Raw genomic sequence first — 22498 nt, 5'->3', positions numbered from 1 at the left:
ATAATAAATGGTGTGCATTAATGTGCATATTATTGGCACAAACTTGGAAGTTGAGAGAGATTGTATGTTGCAACATGATACAGAAAACATGATCATGCTGATTTTATACTTTCAAAATTATTTAAATAGATCTCTGGCAAATTATTTTTCTGCTTGTTAACCTAGATCTGGGGTTGGCAAACTTTTTATGTAAAGGGCCAGATAATAAATATTTTAGACGTTGCAGGCCAGATGGTCTGTCACAACTACTCAACTCATCACTGTAGTTTGTAGTCACTGTAGTAAAAGTTGCCATCTACAGCGTATAAATGAACAGGAATGGCTTTGTTCCATTTAAACTGTATCTATAAAAATAGGTATGAACTGGACTTGGCCTGCAGGCTGTAATTTGTGGACCTTGACCTAGATATAAACATTTTTTATCTGCTTTTTCTAAAATTTTATATATTAATGACTTGATAAAGTTGGACGATATACAAACACTGAAATCCTCTTCCCTTAGTTTTAGAGGTACTCAATAAATTGGATATTAAAAAAGCCTGGATCCTCACTGTTTCATTTTAAACTCTTAAGTACAACATGGCTCTAGATATTTTATCAAATTAGAGTTGTAAGGCACTTAAGAATTCAGAATATTAGGAGATCATCACATCCCTGGCAGTGACCATCAGGTGACAATTACACCCAGGTAGGTATTATTACACTTTAACGATATCCTAGAACATCTGATGTTTTTACAGCTTTGAAACAAAATATTATTATGACAAATAATGCCTCAATGTGATACAGCCATAACTTGGATAGGCATGTATTTCTTCTTAATTGAAATGGATCCATCAAAGGACCAAGAAGCTGTACTAAATATGATAAGGGAAAATTTATCTGTAATTTGAAAAGAATGAATTTATTCTATCATGAGCTAAAAACAAGCTGTGATTTTTCTTCGACTCTTCTTTTTTTGCCTGTGTCAATGCCCTTCAGCTCAAGACCACCAGGAACCTATTCATATTCGAACAAGTTGTGTGTACTAATTGCAGTGAGAAAGAACACACATCATGAGGACTGACCAAAATGACCTTGAAGTTCCCCTTAGTTTGACTATACTTGAAACAGATTTCTTCCTGACTTTAGGCCCCTGACCTCCCTTAGAGCATCTACTTCAGAAAACTTGCAGTTATAATTTTTTTCTCTAACCCTTTGAGGAGTAAATCATCTCTCAGCCCTTTGCAAGTTTTACAACCCAGAAATGTCTTTCTCAAGAACCTGGGAACCATCCCTTGAAACATAGTCATCAAGGAAGAGAAAACCACCTTATTTTCCAGTCTCTGTGGGAAGTGTAAGCTTAAATGTAATAATTGCCAACTAGCAAACACAGATGGCCTAATCACACTGCCTACCTCCCTCCAATGTCCTCCAGTGCTTCACCACTAGTCACCCCAGCACTTAAAAACTCTCCTGCCTTTTATTTCAACAGATTGGGTTCAATCTCTCACTTCTATCCAATATGTTGAATAAAGTCTCCCTTGCCTGTTTAGCTCCACTGGGTACAACTTCTCTTTGACAAGAACTATAGGTAATCTCAGTAAGGGGGAGTTAGAATTTGTAGGATTTGAGCTTTGGTTGGGTAATTTTTTGGGGGTGGCATCTAAGGAAGTGGGATCTTACTCTGTCAGAAAGCAGGGAAATTTTTTGAGTGAGTTGGTAAATCTTGTTTATAGGGAGGGCAGACTAAAGTAACGACAAAGCTGTAATTGGTCAAGAAGTAGCAGTCACTCATTTAATGAGAGAGGAAACTTTTTATGTTTTGTGGATTGCACCGTAAACTTGTTTTTGTCTCACTTTATTGTGATCTCAGAGTGACTTTGTCTGATGTTGATGTCCTGTGAAACCATTTATGTTCAACAGGGGAACAAAATGTCCTGACTGTAAGCAGCAGGTCAGACAAGCTTGTAATAACACTGAGGCCTAGTTGTGAGGTCAAACCAGCTCCCAGACATCAGGGGCTGCTGCCTTTTTTTCCCCTTCACTGTTCTACACAAAAAAGAAAATATTGCTGTTGCAAATGTGAAATTTCTTAAGGCTTAAGACAAGATAATTGTTTGGGAATTCATTTTTTCAGATCGGAAAGGTCCATTCAGACATATACACATACACAAATACATATACTCTATTTCTCTCTCTGTCTCTCTCTATTCTCATAATAACAATAGTGTCTGACCAGCTATGATCTTGATGAACTAGAAAGATGCTTTACCTTACTTAGGTAATGGTGTGAACAAAATGCTCTCGAGAAATTACAGAACAGGGCTATTTTATGTATGCTTACCTCATATACTCATGATCAATCAGTGTTCTTTGAGGCTGATAACTAGCAAGTTCAAGATTTATTTTATCTTGGAATGAAGGTTCTATATATCCCATGAGCTCATTGGTTTTGCTGAGTTGAACAAGGACTCTTATCAACAGAGTCTTTGCTGGAGATGAGATAAATTCTCCCTGGCTGAATGATGTGCTGGAACCAAGACCATCAGCTGGTCATATTGAACCTGCAATGCCTGTTCTTGCTTGGTTGAAGTGAGAATTCATTTGGCTGCCTTCTGAAGGCTCAGTTTGATCTTGATCTTGGAAGAATATTCTTCTAAGTCCACTTCATCTTCATTCCACTGTGTAAAAGGCACTGTGCATACATTTATTCATCCAAAAATTACTGAATACCTCATATATAACAGATACTGTTCTAGATGCTGGATAAACATTAGTTAATAAAACAGAATTTCATGTGAAATCCATTTATGGAAAGACAGACAATAAACAAATTAAAAATAATGTGGTAAGAGTTGTGAATGAAAACAACAGTTATATTGAAAATAGTTACAGGAAAAGAATCATATAGACTCAGTCCTCTCTGAAGAGCTGAATTTAAGCTGATACCTTTATGTTGAGAAAGAATCAGTCATGCAAAGTTTGAGGTGAAGAATGAATTCCTTCCTTTCACTTTCCTTCATAGTTGATCCATCAATATAGATTTAATTAATAGCCTGATGCAATTTTTTTTTTATACATTTTGTTTGCTTGGCTGAGTCTTCAACCTTCATTAAATTTTGTGTTTTTTTTACATTACATTTACACTTACATTTTTATTAACATAGTTCCTGTTGCAGCTTGACCTATAATGTCTCACAAATAGATGTTGCCTTAAATTGTGGAGGCAGAATACTTCACCTATCTCACTTTTGGAATCAGTTAGTTTTCTATGGTGTCAAGGGCAGTTTTCTTTTCATAAGAGTTTCTGACAATGAGAAGTACCAGCTTGTATTTGTAGGTTTGATATATAGGTTAAGATCCAGCAGCTTATCACATTTTTATATAGATCAATATAGCTAGGAAAAGCATGAAGCCATGGTTCCTGGTCAGTTTAAATCTTTTTTGTCATTTCCAACGTCTTGTTGACAAGTTTAGGAGCTATTGAAAGAGGACACATACACACACACACACACAGACACACACACACACACACGGACACACACACACACACAGACACACACACACAGACACAGACACACACACACGGACACACACACACACAGACACACACACACACACACACACAGACACACACATGCACACACACACTTTCCCTTCCTCGTGCTCTCCTGTGAGCCCTTTTCTCTTCTGTATTGCAGTCTCCATAAAGGACATGAGCATCTTTCCTTTCCCTCTGATTCTAAATCTTGATTTCAGTTAGGATTCTCCCTCTCCTGAACCTTGCATATTCAAATAGTCACTGAATTTGTTCACTCAGTCTGTTTCCACTCTCTTTCTACCTTGATGTTTTCTATCTTGAATTCCTATTGTTCTAGGTCTGTGCTGCCCAATACAAAAATCATTAGCCACATGTGGCTATTTAAATTTAAATTCAATAAAATTAAATGTAATTAAAAAATTCAGTTCATTGGTTGCACTAGCTATATTTCAAGTACTCAAAAGCAACGTGTGGCTAGTGGCTACCACATTGGGCAGGGCAGATAGAGAACATTTCTGTCATCTCAGAAAAGTTCTACTGATACTGGGCAACGTTGCCCCAGACTATAACAATAGCCTCACTGTCCCCAAAATTGGGTGCATTCTCAAGCAAAGCAAAGCCCATCTTATCCTATTATTTGCTGCCATAATTAATTTTCTCAAAGGGTCAATCTAGGTATTTTGCTCCTTTGATTAAAAGTGTTCAGTGGGCATCTCATTAACTTCAGAATTAAATTCAAACTCCTGGCCCTGGTATTCATAATGCTCTAAGACCTAATCTCATTCTCTACTCGTACAATTAGCAAATATGTTTTTAAAATTCTGATACTCAGTTCTGGCAAAGGGAACAGTAAGACTGTTCACTTAGTAGTCTCACATACTACTGGTAAATTGCCATCTTTCTGGAAATAAATATACAGCAAATGTAGCAAGATACTTAAAATGAGTATATCTTTTACTCCACTATTTTCATTTCTGATAATCTTTAAAAATTAGATATGTCTCTCACTCATGAAATATAAAATCTCAACAGCTGGAATAGTATTTCTGAAGTTTTAAATGTATCATTGTGTCTTTAGTATATATGATGCAGTACCTGGCTGAGTTTTAGTACTAAATAATATTACTGGGTAAGTGAGTGCAGGAGAAAATAAATGTAATTGTGATCATTAATGCTTGGAGGGTTCAGGGAACACTGTAAGATCTCCCCCCTCCCTTTTTTAATGATAGAGTTGGAGAAATCGATGTGGGAAAAGAGGAGATAACCATGGAAATGAACTGGAGGAATGTCAAAGGTTTAATTTTGTATTATTGTTAATGTTAATCCTCTTCAGGCTGTGTAAACTTTGTTCAGTTAAGCAAATACTCCAAAAGACAAAGATTTTATATTTACTGGGAAATTCACAGTTGCAAGTGCCTGTGTGTTTTCAGTGTCCTTAGGAACCTTAGCAAATAACTAACAGATTTGCATTTTCCTTCCACCTAGAGTGAAAGGTCTCTAGGTCCCTTACTGAACAATGACATTAAATAAATACTTGAAAAACAGGCACAGAGTTGGTAGAAGGGATTTGGGTTGATCTTTGATTTTGGAATAGATTACTCACAGATACTGTAGCCCAGTAAAGAGAATAGAATGAAAATTACATTTATAATTATATTTGTACTCACTCCATATATACTGTTAGCATAAGGTTTTAAAAATCATGACTTTTATATATCAAGCAGGTCAGGTAATTTTAAAACAAATATCCTGTTCAAAGTGAAGCAAACTCATGTAGTGGGGGGGGGAAAAGGATTCTGATATGTTACAACCAGTACCTTAAAAAATTACATTAAAAAAAATACATGAATAGGATTTCACCTCCAAGTCACCCAATTTTATAGCATATGTTTAAGAAATGGGGATATTAAATTCATCAAACTTATCTAATTTTGGATGCTTCATAAATAAATAATGAAAGAAAGTCAATAAATTCAAATCTCCTCTCCACATATTTATTTATATAAACATATTTCCAAGAATTTACATAATAATTTATATGGAGAAATGCTCCACGTGGATTTTTGCCATCAATCCTTGTCAGAGCACCTTGACTTTGGCCAAATCTATGAATTCTTTTTATAACACATGTAGTAAAAGGAAATGGGAAGACGGTGATTTCCTGAAAGTGACAAATCAAGGTTGAGTGGGAAAAATTCTTGGTTTCCTGAAAACAGGAGATTTAAATATCAGCATTATTCAAATCCGGGAGTATCATCGACGGGACCTGTGCAGAGCAGGGCGCTGATGTGGCCCCTGGGGTCCTGGGGCAATGCCGGGCAGTGAACAGAGTCTAACAAAAGGGCGGCCTGACTTGTTTCACACTCTTGGCTCCAGGGAACAGATATTTATTTGCCAACTTCTGATTTTTAATTAGTTGCTAATTATTTAATTGTCTCAAGTGCAATGTTTTTGTTATAAAATGTAAGTATGCAATTTTGGATTCATTTTATTTCTTAAAATAAGTCACCCCAGTCGTGAGGTGTCAAAGCTATTCTGCTTCTGTTACCAAATAACTGGCAACTCCTTCACATGTGGTGGCTGCAGAATCTGAAGGATGAAGTAAAACTCTTGACTGGATCCTTAAAAGCCTAGCTAAGAAGTAGCCCCAGCCTCAAATACCGTGGGAGTGAGAATGTCGCAGCAGGTCACAACAGAGGCCTGTCCCAATTACACAAGAAGTGAAGGAGTAGGAGGCCTTTGAGATTCCCTCCTATTGTAGCATTGCAGGCCCAGTGGGGTGTTCTGTTGGAGAATGCATCCACATGGTTGGGGGAAAAAACTGTTTCAGCGTTTGCCTTGAGTAAATTCAATAATTGTACTCACTGGAACACGTTTTCTCCCACTGGCATCGTGATTCTCTAGGGGAGACCACTGCGCTCTTTGGAGAGTTCTTAGAGCATTTCGGGATTTTCTAGTGAATTTGTGTTGTATAGTCTTGGCCCACTTTAGAAAATAATACAGTATATTTTTGCCTCTAAATATGTTTGATTTTCATTATGTTTTCTCAGCCTGGATCCTGGAACTAGGTGACAATTTGCCTCAGCAAGAGTCCTCTATTTCCTTTTATGCATTGCTTCTTTAGAAAGAGGCGAAATCACTTTGCTGACAAAGTAATTTCTAAAACTTATCTAAACTGCATTCATTGATGCAACCGGGTTATTCTTTTCTCTAAAAATCCCCTCCCAGTTTTGCTTTTAATATTAAATTATTTCTTTCCTTTATAACCCTCATCTAGTCTGCATGGTTTATATTACCTGCATTATTTCCTGACCATCTGTTTATTTGCTTTCATCAGGAAAGAAACCTCTTCTTTGTGGTCCCTTTGTTTGGTCCTTTAAACTTACACCAAATGACTTTGCTATTTATATATCTAGAATGAGTGATTTTTCACTCTTTGTAGATACAAACCATCTTCCAAGAAGTCTAACTTCATTAGTTAAAGCAGATGAAGAACCTTCATTCAATCAACTACGGCTCACCACCCTGATCAATTTCTCAATATGACCCTACTTAGCTCCAGGAAACATTTTCACTCAGGCAGGTTTCACAGACATTTTTTTTTAATATGAGAAGGGAAAAAAAAAACAGTAAGAGGTTTTCAGTTTTGAGTATAAGCTCAATACCATACCTGCATTAGTGGAAGAGAAGAGCAGGCTTGTACATTGTTTGCTACACATTCTTATGCTGATGGGGCAAGCACACTGGGAATTCTGGCAACTGATCCTTTAAGGCAGCGTTAACTTGTGTAGGGGAAGCAGAGTCTATGTGGGAGTTCCAAAAATGGCCCTTCCATTCTTTAGGATTTTCCCCAGTTCCTTGGAGTCTAAGAATCCTTCAACCTCAGGTCTCAGGGCTCCACACATGGCTTTTCAGAATGGATTAAAAACACCTTACCTCCTATGAATTTTCAGTTTTTCTTTTCTTCCTATATGAGACATTTAGTTCTGTTTACCACTGTTCTCTTTTCTAGTCTTCCCTGGTACTGGTTGTCTTTGATTCAAATTTAACTGATTCCTCTATAGATGAGTCTAGGGGTATGGAGAGTGAGCTTGGACCACACCGTTGGAGCATCTAGAAGACAAAACATTCACACTGCAATGTTGCCCTCTTCCTAGTAGATTCCTACATATGAATTAAGCAAGTATTCTGTCTCTTTCTTGTCATTACTAATTGACCAGTTTTACCACCTTAACTCTGATTTTAATATGAGTTTAGCTTCAGAAAGTGTGATAGGACCAGACATAGTGGCTCAGACCTATAATCCCAGCACTCTGGAGGGGAAAGGAGGGAAGATCCCTTGAGGCCAGGAGTTTGAGACCAGCCTGAGCAACATAATGAGACTGCATCACTACAAAAAAAAATTAGCAAGGTGTGGTGGCATGTGTCTGTAGTAGTAATACCTACTCAGGAGGCTGACACAGGAGGATTGTTTGAGCCCAGAAGTTGGACTTTGCAGTGAGCTATGATTATGCCTCTGCACTCTAACCCAACTGACAGAGAGAAACCATGTCTCAAAAAAAAAAAAAAAAGGAAATAGGGGGAAAAAACCCCCATTAACACTGTTCTCCTGAAGAGGTAACCTTTTGAGCCCTCAAATGTGGAATATGGCCTATTTCCTGTTCATAGGTAGAGAAGTCTATTGAATTAATTGGGTTATCATGGATAAATTTGGGGAGTATTTGAATTAATTTCTTTGCTTAAAACCCTCTGGTGGCTCTCTGTCACACAGATAATGAAATCCAGTCTTCACCACAATCTATAAGATCAAGTACAGTCATGTCCCTGACCTCCTCTCTGATCTCATTTCTAACCATACTTCCTTGAACACTCTTCTCTGGCTCTATTAACCCACTTGCCATTCCTTGAATACATCAAATATGGTCCTGTCACAGAGCCTTTGTGCTCGCTGTTGCTTCTACTTGGAACACTTTTCTTCCAAATGTTTACTTCACAGCTCTAGTCGTCAATTGTCTCCTTCAAAGGGAGGCATTCCTGACCACTCTATTTAGGATAGCATGCCCGTACTGCTTTTATTTTTCTCATGGTTCTTATCATTAGCTGAGAATATATCATATAAACCACCAGAGCATGGACTTTGTTCTGTTCATACTGCCACAACCCCCAACACTGAAAGAAATGTGTGGGTCATAGAAATCAGTCAAATTTTAACTAATTTTGTTGTTATTAATGGGTCACTATATTGGCTATTACTGTGTCCCACAAATGGGCATTATTGCAGTTGGTATTGACTCAGAAATGCCATCCTTATTCCTGAGAGGGATGATGAAATGATAAATTGGATGGTTATGAAGGATATCAAGAGCAGATTTTATAAGAGCATAGTTCTTATGGCCCAAGATGGTGGAGACTATTAAGGCAAAATATGACACAGGCTTAATTCTTTCAAGAAATACAATTAAGGTGACATCTTAACCTATAATCCATTGAAATTAGTTTACGTTAATATTTTGTCTTTAATAACAAAGTTTTCTGAAACCCTGGCAACATACTATGATGATAGATTTCTTTATCTCCTTCACACAAGATTAACTCCTGTATGAATGGTTTTCCATATGGTGCTATAGGAATAAAAAAAGATTTTTTTTTTGAGTTGGGGGCTCCCTGCCTTGATCTGGTCTGACCAAGAGTCAGATTTAAGAGTCAATTATATGAAAAGTGTTCCAATTATTGAGGATCAAAATGTTTAAGACTACTGTATGTCATACTCAAATACCCACAACCAGGGAAATTTAGTAAGATTATGTAAAAATGGACAGAAACAGCTGTGTTAGAAAATAACCCAGGAAAGCTGGTACATGAGTTTCCTAGTCCATGTGTACAATGATTTCCCTTTTCTTCGTGTTTGGGAGGAAGGTCTAGAAGCTGATTAACTTCTACTTTGTGGTAAGGAAAGGAGAAGGCAGGCAGGGATGGCTGCGACAGACATAACATTCCCAAATAGACAAAAAGTTCTCACATCCAGCAATAGTGCTAGGAGCTGCAGACTGGAGATTGCTTTCACAAAATTGATCTCCTTTTGTTTTATATTTTCTGCATTGCTATGTTTACAGAGCTTCTGTCTTTTTCTTTGATTTGAGTTGCGGTATCATATGCCCTTTCTGGCACCACGGCCATGCTCTTGCAAGGGTAGTGGGTAGAAAGAAAAAACTGTTTCACTCCACGAAATTTCCCATGGGTTTAACCATATCAAAATTTCTTCTGATATGAAGTTAATTTAGTTAAATACAAGTTCCAAATACTATAACTGACTTGAAAAGAAATACTGTAACTCGTATTCCTTTTCATTGTAAGACATTTCTTCTTTGACCATGAACTTCAGCTCAATAACATTAAACTGCTACATGTAGATTTCAATTAGATCCCAATTTTGACTAAGTATGGCCTTTTATGAATTTAGTAAAAAAAACCAAAAAACCAAAACCTTTCTTTCTGTGAATTACAATCTTCACTGCATACCAGCAGGTCCAACATTGTTTTGGTCTTTTTCCTTCTGTTGCAACTCTAATTCATATTCTTAAGGTTAGGAACACAAAGCCTACAGCCAGCTCATTAGTGGGTTTGGTCATTATGCTCAAATTATACATTAATTTTACCTGAATTACTTGGAGCTAAGTAACAAAGAAAAGGCTGCCTCAATATCTGCTGCCTTAAAGGTTATTGAATTCAATCATATTGAGATAATAGTTTTAAATTAACATTTATATCGAACTTTACAGGTATGCAGTTCTTAAATTATTGAAACTGGTTACTCAAATCATGGAAATGGCATCCCAACTAGATCTTCTGGCCTCCAACTTTTCTCTTCTCTCACTCATTTATTATCTTGTCACTAAAATTGTTTCTCTCAGTCACAAATAGGACTTCCTGCTTAGAAACTGGCTATGACTACTTCCAACCTACAGAATTCAGTTCAAATCCCTTTGCTTACTGTTCAAAGCTACTTCTAATCTCAAATAAACTTACCTTTCTAATCTTATCTGTGTGCACTCAGCTTCTCCCACTACTACCTTCTGCACACTGAATTGAACAAACAAGCCACAATTTTCTAGTCGTGTTCACATTTTCATATCTCTATGCTTGTGCTCAAGCTTTTTGCTCTAAAATGAGTTTCCTCTCCCTTTTCATTTGACTAAATCCAACTCAACCAAGATGTCATCTCCTCTGGGCAGCCCACTCTGACTCTCTACTACTTTCCTTACCTCAGAAAGAAGTTATCATTGTCTCTTCTGATATTTAACATAAATAAAGAGAAGGCTATTACTAAAAAGTAAAAATAAATTTCTTCCCCATGCACTATCAGTTAAGCCATTGGATGTATAATATTTTATGATATTCCATTTATTTTAAACTGATAAACCTTCATCAAATGACTTATTTATAAACTCTGTTCTTTGTCATTCATGTTTATAGAAGATGCAAAAGTGTTACTGTCGGCTGGGCTATTAGTCCTGCAAATCAGTTAGTCTTACACAAAGACCATGATGTCCACCAGTTCAAAGAGAGGACATTTACACAGAATACTCAGGACCCATTGCTAGGCTGGCTCCAGTTCCTCTGAGTTCCTCGGAACAGGACCCCTAGCTCCAGGGCTCACCCCACAGACCCATTCTCATCAGCCCATCTACCAGTGCAGAGGAAGCTAAGCAATGTGGTAGGTGCTATGACAGAGGACCCAACAAGAGGCAGTGGGGTGGCTTTAGAGGCTTAAGGAAAGTGTCCAGAAAAAAGGATCATTGGCTTGATAATTGAAGTGGGAATTGATGTTAGGAGTTAGCCAGTGAAAATTGTTAGGCAGCAGAAGGGGTGAGTCTCAGAGAGATGAATGATGTATGAGGACCTGGAGGTAAAAGACACTGGAGAAGTGAGAGTAATTCAGCATGGCTAGAGCACCGAGCGTGTCGAGTGTGTGCACACAAGTGCAGGTGTGTGTATGTGTGAGGTGGTGGCTTCTCCTGGGGAGAGAACACAAGAAGCAGGAGCCAGATGTTCTAAGGATGTTAAATTCAATAGTCAAGTACATTTTTTTTTTATAAAAGCAGCTTTTAGACATTAATATTGTCCTGATCTGATTGTTTGTGGAGTTTTATCAAATAATTAACATCTAATGAGTGCCTACTATGTGCAAGGCACCCTGTTAAGGGCTGTGGGAAACAAAAAAAATTTAAGATCTTAGTATAGAAGATATAAAACCTGAATACAAAATAACTGTACTACAAGGTAGAAAGTGATACGTGCCATATGAGAGATAAAAATAAAATGCTACAGGAGTTCAGAGGAGGGAGAATTCACACATTTATGTGTGGCTGACCTACTTTTACTAACACTATGATAATCTTAGCTATGTGGTTTATCTCAACCATGGTGATGTTAATTTTGCAGCTACTTTGACCTTCTGTAGGGGATAGTCCTTAGGAAAAAAAATCCTATTTGTAATAAAAACTTGGTCCAACTACTGAGTGTCTGCAGACTGATTGCTACAATGGAATGGAAGCCTGAGAGTTTCAGTGGGTTTAAGCTGTAGACAAGTGAAGGTAACAGAAATGGAGGCTTACCATTACTTAAACTTGGGGAACCTGTTACGTGTGAGCCAATGCAGAGTTTTAATTGCTGGGAATGGTCCAAGGGGAAAATTAATGGACAGTTGGAAAGTATTATTAATGTTCAAACAGTCGGCTTTTATTCTAGGTACAGTTGCTAATGCTTTACCCATAGGGGAAAAAGTTTAATTTGTGAAGAGACACCCTTCCTTTCACTATAAGACATCTTCTGTGTACCCTCCCTGAGCAGATACCACCAGACTAGAGGGACTGTACTCCGTTGATGGACCTCTGTGTGTAGTTAGTGGTGGTCAGTTTCTATTTTCCCAAGCACTTGCAGGCTCAGCTCCATTAGTTAGTGAGCCCCAAATCACCAGGCCTGATAACTGTATGTCCCAATGCACCAGGTGAAGAGATTAGAATTAGTTCTTCAAGTCCAGCCTTGTGCTCATTGAGCTGTGATTGTTTTTTTTTTTTTTTCTAAACCCCACTGAGCTTGCCTGGCCTGTAAGACTGGAGTTCACATCCTTCCATCTCTAAACGGATAGTGCTATCCTATCAGCAAAGATAATTATTACTTTCCATCCCCTTGAAATAATAGTGGTCAGAGTCAATGTCCTGTACTTAATCTGATCCCTCAAGCAAACATTTCTAAAAGGCAAGTGTGGCAAATGCAACCCAGTGGAAAAGCTTCAGACTCAGAGTGGGATTCCTGATTCATTTGCTTAGTTAGTAATCATGCAACTAGGGCAGATCAGTGTCCCTCCTCGAGTCTCTGTGTAGTCTTCTGCGAAATGGATTGCTGTGGGATCAAATGTGAAATATAAATTTAAGGCTTAAAATGCTGTACAAGGTAAGATACTATTTATTGAAAATCAACAGCTCTTTGGTATTGAGAGATGCTTTTGCATTTTTCCCAATCTTATCAACATGTGGAGGCTCCATTCTTCTAGACACGGCAGTTGGAGACACTTCCAGAGAATAGAGTTGAATGTGATTTTATTACCTTTCAGGAGAATATGCAGGCATTGTCATTAAAAAAATTTGGTCATCTTGGTAAATTCAGTCAGCTAAAGATAAACTTTATATTCCTTTTTAAAATGATATATTATTCCATCAACTTCATTTTTATACAATCACAGAGAACATGACCATTTAAGTGAAAGAGCATTTCAGAAAAAAGAAGAAAGGACAGGATAGTAATTACAACCAAACTTGCCTTGTGCTGACAGCAGCCAACTCATTTATTAAGTCAATGCAGTCAAGTAACACAGCAACATCACACTTGATTGAAATCTTGGCCAAGTCTGACAGATGTTCTCTAGTCATTGTCAATCTCAAGTATGTTTTAATGAGTTTCAAGTGGCTGGAGCTCCCCTCTGCAGATGCCACTGTTGCAGAGATTGTGAGCAGATTCTTCAGGGCAATGGGTTTTGTATTTAATAAGGGGTACATGTTAGGTAACGGGTAGAAATCATCGCTGGAAATGCAATCACAGCTCTGCAAATAGCTGCTCTCAGTCTGCAGTTGATGAGCCTCCTTCAAATCAGTTAAATTCATAACCGTGCCCCAAAGCTAGTGTGTGTGTGTAACATTTCCAATCGTAAAAGTTGATAAGAGTATTTCAAAACCGTAATCTTTTTGGAGATTTTAGAAGATTCCCACTTTAGGAGACTCACTCCAAACATTTTAAAAATTGCTTTGGTATCTTTTGCCATTTTTCTTTAATGAAATTGCAATGTCTATGGGGTGGGCAGGGACAAGAGTAGTTTACAAAACAATTCCTATTTATTTGTATGTATTTCAAGTGGGTTCAGTATAAAGTTTTAGATATTTTTAAAGAATTTTCAGAGAGATAGTTTGATATTTCTACTGGCTTTTAGATCTGCTTTTTCACTTTAAAAATTATTACTTGTGTAGAGAAAAACCATGAGGATAATATTTCCTTTGGTCAATCTCTATCTCAAACAAAATGGTTTATATATTTTGTATACTATGTCATAAAAATGAATATTGCTTAGCTGCTGTGGTGTATTAGTTTTTTTCCACACCAGGATAAATCTATTTCTTATTACTAGCCTATCTCTCCAGTATAAATGTTATAGTTCATTTCTTCCTTTTTTCTTTCTTTATGTATCAGATATAAACCTTTTAATGATCTAACATGTCTTTACATAGTAGTCTGAGCTGAACAATATTTTCCTAAGAAATTTCTTTGGTTTTATGATGCAGAAATTGTCTAAGAGCAGAGAAGTTTCTGAGAAAGGGGATAAATGTGAATATAAATCAGAGATATGTTGAAGTCTTGATTTCATTTATCCAACACTTTGTCTAAAATAAATGAAACTTGCAAATATTAAAGGAGTGCTTTGTCAGACTTTTGATATTTACAACTTTTCATGCTTCATGCTTGATTTAAAACCCAAAGCCTGTCAGAAAGCCAGACGGCAAGTAAAGACATCATCTCTGATACATTAATATTTAGCTATGGAGAAGTAGAAAAGGATTTGCTTTCTTCTGAAAAGGTGTGGGGTGGAGTAGAACACTATTGCCCCAAATGTGTGGTGGTGGAGCAATGATAGTTTCTGTGCTAAGATGGTTTCTTTAAAAATTATTAATTTATTATTATTTGTTAGGTTTCTAAAGCTCCACACCCCTTGAGTCTCCATAGTCTGGCTGCTGCATGCAGCAATTAGTTTGTGCTAGAGAGAAAATGAGTAGTGAGAGAAATATCTGGGCTGAAATTTGGTGTGTGACAAACACAGTGGGATCTGAAAGAGTTGCTTGTTAGTTAGAAATTAGTCATGGACTAGCCCCAGGGTGGGTGAGCAGGAACTTTAGATTATTCATTCTTGGTCTTTCTTTAGGCAGTCTTGATCTTCTCTTAGGCATGGTGTGGCTCCTTGGGGACTTGTTAATGGCATCACCAAAAGTATACAAGATTTAAATGGAACACCAACAGAGAAAAAAGAATTCTTTGCAGCTTGGAAAAGCAATACATAAGGTGGATATGGAGCATGGGAGGGGATCTTTTTCTCTCCCTAAGAGAACAGTAGTAGGGGGTAAGATCACTCATTGTAGGCTGATTACAGAGTACAGAGAATTGGGTTGATTGAAAGTGTGTAAATAGACCACAGAATCTATTAATCTAGGAGAGTGTATTTGTGTGTGTGCATTTGAATATAAAGCGGAGAGATGGCTTAGACCAACTGCAATATTTAAAGTAATTGTTTACCAAAGCAACATTCCAGTGTCCTTGGCATTCTTATAAATTGTGGGCAGGACACATGGGCTGAAAAATTTAGCCTCTGAAAAAGTGCAGCTGTAAAAAGCCACTGACTTCTTTAGCTGATCGCATAGCAGGCTCTTTAGACCAGCAGTCTCTCGACAAGCATCCCGGCCTCACGTTTTCCTATTTATTTTTGCTGAAACTCTACCATGGATTTTAACCTGAAAGAAAAAATAAACATGCAGGCATTTGTTTAAGAAGAATCTGGAACCTCTCTGATACGCTATGTGAGCTGAGAAACAAATACCGGTGTGGTGGTTTATTGTACGTCACCAGCTGTAGCCACTTCAGCTGGAGAGCACTTTATATTCTTATTCTTTAAAGCAGTAATTGGTAAGTATATTTTCTGCCTCGTTAATCAATAGCTTTTATAGTCAACGTAATATTTCTAAACAAAAGGAAATATTACGTTGAATATAAAAGCTATTGATTGCAGAGAGCAAATGTCTTTTCCACATGGCACTCCACATGACTGAATAAAACCGAAATTCTACAGAGCTGCCAATGTGACAAATGCCTCTGTTATTAATTGGTTCGTCAATCTTTGAGAACTCAGAAAGAAAGAAAACTTCTCTACCCAAATCTCCAATGAAGCCATGACTTGTATATGAAAAGAATGCCATGTGATATAAATCAGAATATATGATTTGAGCCTTTTTTTTTAGTAATGATGAGTTTTTACATAGATGTGTAAGTATATGTGTAAAAGTCTAATCAGAAAGTCTGATCTTTTCTGAGACTAATGTATGTATACACACACACACACACACACACATACACACATACATACAGTTGACTGTTGGACAACACAAGTTTGAACTGCTGCCTGGGTTCACTTCTATGTGGATTTTTTTTTTTTGGTATCTGCACCCTTGAGACAGGAAGACCAACTCACCCTCATGTTCTTCCTCCTCAGCCTGCTGAGAATGAAGATGATGTGGATGAAGACTTTTATGATGATTCATGTCCACTTAAGTAATTGTAAATATATTTTTCTCTTCCTTATGATTTTCTTAATATTAATATTTTCTTTTCTGTAGCTTTATTTTAGAAATACAACATATAGCACATATATAAAACATGTGTTCATTGACTGTTATCTGTCACACCTTTTGGTCAATGGTAAGCTACTAGTAGTTAAGTTCTGGGGGAATCAAAAGTTATACACAGAATTTTAACTGTTATAATTAATCAAAAAATAATCTGTGAGAGATTATAATACAGCCCAAATAGGTTATTTTCAAACTGAGAAAAATGCTGCAAAGGTATAAAACTTTGAAAAATGTAACTGAGCCAATAAGAGGTAGAATTCAGACATTACCAAGAGAAATTTGGGTAATCAAGAGTCTTTGAATTAGAAATTTAAGATGCAGTGCAGCCACTCTTACATCATAGACTCTGTCATGATAATGACCACTCCATAAATAATACAAGAAATCATTATAAAACCTTTCTTCAGATTTGCTATTTTGGAAGAACATTTTGAAACACAGATATGTGAGGGTCAGGTAGATTAGAGATTTTTCCCACCTAACACATAGACATGTTAAAGCTAGGTTAACAGTACATTTTTTTTTTTTAATGGCTCTATATCAACAGTGTTTTAACCTCTGGTCTTTAGTCTTAATAACATCAAATAATGTTGAAAACATAAACAGATAACCTCAATTGTGTACTATGCTTTCCCTAATAGAGTCCTGAAGTAAATGTAGGTTCTCATAAGCTGCAAATAGTTTCTAGGTGATGAGCAAACCATCTTGGAAATTTTCCCATGAATAGGACCTTTATTTCAGACCCATAGTGTCAGAGGCAGGTTCAGTGCAGTCACTGGGGACCAAATAAGAAGAGACATCAAAAAATCTCCCACCACTAAAAGCAGCTCCCTCTAGAAAGGGGCTACAGAAGAGAGAAGACAGCTCTCTGAATTTACTTGGCACACACATAGAATAATTCAGGCTCCAAAAGAGACCACCTGCTACCCTTTATAGGTGCGAAGAAATACCAAAATTAAAAGTACAAGAAATATGATCTCTAAATAGGAAAGGGAGAAGAATGGTAATGAATTTTCAGAATAGACAAGTAGACTGCACTGGTTGCTATTAAAAATACACATCTACAGGCAGAGAAACATTTACTCAAATTGTACAGGGATGCTACAGGACTCTAGGGTAATGTTTTTAACCTATAATGAGGCATTTGTAAAAAAAATATTTGTTTTTTTGTGCATATGTTTATTTGTGGGTTCACTATCAGAGCAGGCATTGCTTTTGGGGTATATGTGTATGTGTGTGTGTGTGTGTTGCTTTTGGGGTATATGTGTGTGTATGTGTGTGTGTGTATATTGGGGGAACTTCATTTCTTTCATAGGGTTTCATTCCCTAAGGGAAGCCAGATAAGGAGAGTTTTTGATGTATGAAACAATGTCTTATACAGTATTAAATCTAGGAATTTATTATTTTGGGGACAGACTCATATTTCAGGGCAAGACCAGTATTCACCTTAACAGCGGTCCCCAACATTTTTGGGAGCAGGGACTGGTTTCATGGAAGATAGTTTTCCACGGAATAGAGGTTGGGGGTTGGGAGGTGGAGAGAGGAGCAGAGCTCTGCTACCCTGCCTGGTCCCAAACCCTGTGGTTTAGGGACCGCAGCTGTAGTGTATTCTGTCTTCTTCCTGGCAGAAACATCCTGTAGCGATCTCCAAATAGCTATCCCCTCAAGTCATAGTACCAGCAAATATCTTATTCACAGCAGAGAGGCATTTTTTCCAAAACATGCTCTCAGCTATGATTCAACTGTAAATCTTAACTCTCCTAGTGCTCAGGGATGGTATTGAGGGGATTTGTTGATGTTGAGTAGAAGCGCTAAGTAGAATGTTTACATTAAATTTTTTTCCCCAAATGTTACACTTTAAAAAGATTTGGTGTGCATAGTTTAAGACACACCTATTCATGGATACATGCGCATGCACACACACACAAACACACACATAAAAAAATAAACTATAACTTCCCTTATTTCAATGTCCAATGTAATAATTTTAAAAACATTTGTATCAGCAGAATAGAAAGAAAATCACTAAGCAAATTAATTAATGAACTGATTGGATTCATAATTTTTAATTCCTTATGCAGACAGCAGACACAATCTAGTATGAATATATTGGTCACAGAAAACTTTATAACTACTAACCTCCTCACAAATAATACCACACATAGAAATACATGTACACACATATATACATGGTGTGGTTTACATTTCTGGAATTCTCAGATTTTTACTTAATCTGATCCAAAAGATAATGTTGTTGATTAAAATACACAAAAAGCAAAGCTTTTACAATCACTTTAGGAACTTAATTTAATCCATATGCCAGTGTTAGGTAAAAGTAGAATAGTATGCTTTAAAAACAAATGACACTTTCAATTTAGATAAATATATTCCTTCTGATAGTTAAACTTTAAAGCTTTCTTAGTTGGAATATACTATTTACTATAACTTGAGTTGATGCACCTGAGGATTGAACATATTTAACATTAGGTGTGCCTCAAATGAAGATGCCATGTTTTCTTTTCTGCCCTGCAGAAATTGGAGTTCTAAGTAACCAGGCTACATAATTTCACATACTACAGGCTGACTCATAATGTTTCTCATATCATAACCATTTTCTAAAGCTAGTGATCTGCTTTGCATCTGAATATATGTAGTCAACTTAAATATACTGATGTTAGAAATGAAAATTAATGGTTTTCGTAAGCACAGTTGAGAGGACATTCCATCTGAAATGCTGAAAACTCTGGTTTAATATATGAAAACGAAGCTGCCAAAAGAAATCTTTTTTTATGTGTTCTAGACTTCATCCTGCAGTCTTTCATAAAAAAAGGTGAGATGACAGGCAGTGGATGGATTTATCTTTTTACTTAGCTGCAAAACTACAAATCAGTTTCATATAAACAGATTCTCAGCCAAATATAGCTTGACAGTAATTCTATAAGATTCAAGTCAAGGAAAGTGATTATGTTTGATGACATGAAATAATGTAAAGTGGGATCTATCACATGATTTCAATATATTAGGCTAGAGAATCCATTAACACATTAACTGCCATGTGAGTTATATTTAACTCATGCTAGTTTTGAGCTCGGGGCCTTGTGAAGCATATGTAACTCACACATCTCTTTACCTTGGAAGCCACAAGAACTATTTTTCAAGTTGCATATAATTCATGCACAGAAAACAATAAGAATAACAAATTTCATTAAATTGAAAAAAATTATTTTGTTTTCGAAGTTTTTATTGTATTTTTGTAATAAAACACCATGGCCCCAAGGAAAAAAATTTTTTTCTTATGTGACAGTAAATTTAAATAAAACCTTTTAAATGGAAATATTTTTTCTGTGTACCAATGATTTTAGTATTCACTTATCTTTTAGAATGTTAAATAATTCTTATACCTTTCATATTTTCACCCAGAATAATATGAAAAAATTACTTAAACAGTTTTCAGGTTGCAAGTGATATAAAATGTTTAAAATTTTTAGGAAACATCAGAGGTCAGTGTAAGGTTTTAAGAATATTTTTATTTCACTTATTAAAGTAACATGTATACATTGAAACTGCATTTAAGTAATTAACATTTGGGTAATTACATTACTCATAAGAAAAGAAACAAGATGTGATGTGCATAAAGCACTTAATCAATTGTAGTTTAAAGCCTCTTTCCTTTCCCTGTAATATTTGGAGGTAGACCCAAACCAACTCCAGAACAGTGATGGAAGAGATTCTGTACATTAACGAAAGGCTCTCAGGCTGCACTTAATTCTGATATAATGACATCTGGCTAACATTCTAAGATGAAATTTTCAATAACTGCTGGCAACTAACACAATTCATTATGGTTTCTCCTGGTAAAGGATGTGGGTAAAAATTGCTTTGGCTCTAAAAAAGCTTTCACTTCATTATGAGACTGGATCAATCACCATCAGCAGGGGATACTCATTGGGCTACTTCTTTTGCGGCCGTTATGCACTTTGTTATCAGGGCCTATTGAAGACACTAGAAATTGTTTTTATTAGGCAGGCATTATTGCTAGACTCCTCTAAGCTAAATGCATTTTTAAGTGTATTTCCTTAGTAAAGAGATGGAGCAATCAGTCTGAACTGAGACTGGTGTAAGATTACCTGCTTATCCCTATAACAGCAATACCATTTAGATGGGATTTTATTTGTATTTCTGCACAAAAAGAAGTGATAATGTATTTTTTTTTCATTAAACTGAAAAAGGGAAGTCAAGTTACTCAATGACTACTCTGCATCTGAGACAAGTGGAAAGGTTAAATTTCATGTCCAATACCTCTCTACTTCTCTCCTTAGCCTCTCTCTTTGTATGGAAAATTTAAATGCTGCTGTAAGTTGAAGATGTTGTACAGAACCAAAGCTTGAGACTGTATCTACCTGCTCCATCATTGTATATTTTCATTGATTTTGTGTCTGCATTTTTTGAGACTAAATGAGGAAAGAATCTGATAAAATAAAAACCTTCCTGAAATAAAGCTTTTCTGACATTAAAATGAGTTTTAATAACTATCTCACTGAGAACAATCTGATGTATAAGCATATCTTGCATTTTACACTTGTGGTTTCTAAATATTCTACACTATATTGTGGCAGATTCCTTTGGACAAGCTGTATTTAAATTTTTACTGCTTTACTCTCCTCTGGGTCCTCTAGAAAAAAAAAAAATCACAGAATCTTATGTTACCCAGAGTATCAATTAATCCCTTCAGCCAGATTCCCTTTATTATGAAAGAAAAATTCAAAAGGTCACCTACCATTTCATAGATAGTTTATTCTGAATGTGCCTAAAGAAAGCATATAAATTAGAGTATATGAGTATGTACTTGGGTTCTCCCATGTTAAAGAAGTGTGAATTATTACAAATGAAAGAGATATTTGAGAACAAATAAGCATGCTGCAATGATTGAGAATGACAACTAGAGAATTCCAAAATAGAACTCATGAACCACCTCAAATACTCAAGGTGGGATTTTGTTCTGCTGCATCTCCACCAGTATAGCAAGAGAAATGATTTACCCTTGGTTGTCAAGTTGCTTAGTATTTAACAACTGCTACGGCACTGAGTGCTATATAGCAGCCTTAACAGAAAGTGTAGTTTGATGAATTTATGGGTTTCTCTGTGGGCCCCAAATGGAATATTAATAGAATTTTATTTCCATGTTTGGTATATAAATACCAATTTTATTGTCATCTCTATTAGTCCCTGTGAAACTTAATTGATGTAATTAATACGACATTTCTCAAGTTTTTCTAAATGGCTAAAGACGAGAAAAAAACAGGCCAGAGAACTTATATATTTGTACTAGTTAAGGTAACATCAGTTGTCATAAAAAGTGAACTCTAATGTGCTTTCATAGTGCTGAAATGTAGGGGTAGTTCCAGGTTGTTGAGGTGCTTTGCTCCACGTAGCCATTCACAGATCCAGGGTGATTGGAGGCTCTGCCATCTTCGGCTTGGAGACTCTAAGGTTGTCTTGGGTATTAACATCCAGCAGGTAGAAGGGAAAAGACTATGGATAGTTTTAAAGGTCCAGGGATAGAAGTGGTGAAATTTATTTCCACCCCTATTTGTTGACTAGAATTCAGTCACATGGCCACAGCTAATCATAAGCAAGGCTGGGAACTATAGTCTAGATGTGTGTCCAGGAAGAAGAGGTGAGCAGCCATCTAGTCTCAGCAATGAGGTTGACTGTGTTCTTGAGACCATGGGACAACAGATACAACCGTTTCATTTGAATGTTACAGAAACTGTCATGAAACTAGGAAATGAGACGAAATCTCCAAGGATAAAACTTCTGGAATTGGGACAAGAAGGTAGAATTTGGTATGAATTAAAAATTAATTAAAGAAAACTTGAATTTGATGACTGATAACCAGCTCTCTCCTTTTTTCCTCATTCTCCTTTCTTTCTCCATCCATTCTGCATCTCTTTGGAAAATTGCAATTTACACCATGAGCTATAAATACCTTCTAGTCTGATTCTGCCAATGTTTAGGTATTTTGAGCAATATC

At 36.5% G+C, this 22498-nt stretch overlaps 2 long non-coding RNA genes across 3 annotated transcripts in view; one reads left to right on the top strand and one right to left on the bottom strand.

Moving 5' to 3' along the window:
• LOC105885836 (uncharacterized) overlaps positions 1 to 22498 on the top strand; it is a 406927-nt gene that overhangs the window by 36685 nt on the left and 347744 nt on the right. The window lies entirely within an intron of this gene.
• Positions 22052 to 22498, bottom strand: part of LOC142876362 (uncharacterized) — a 99125-nt gene continuing 98678 nt past the window's right edge. For both annotated transcript variants that reach the window (XR_012923251.1, XR_012923252.1), the window contains one exon: positions 22052 to 22281. This is a non-coding gene — a long non-coding RNA (uncharacterized LOC142876362). The remainder of the gene's footprint in view (positions 22282 to 22498) is intronic.

The sequence above is a fragment of the Microcebus murinus genome, chromosome 15, assembly GCF_040939455.1.
Source record: "Microcebus murinus isolate Inina chromosome 15, M.murinus_Inina_mat1.0, whole genome shotgun sequence".
In the NCBI taxonomy this organism is placed as follows: Eukaryota; Metazoa; Chordata; class Mammalia; order Primates; family Cheirogaleidae; genus Microcebus; species Microcebus murinus.
Note: the sequence above shows the minus strand (reverse complement) of the source record. Positions and strands in the feature narration are given on the sequence as shown.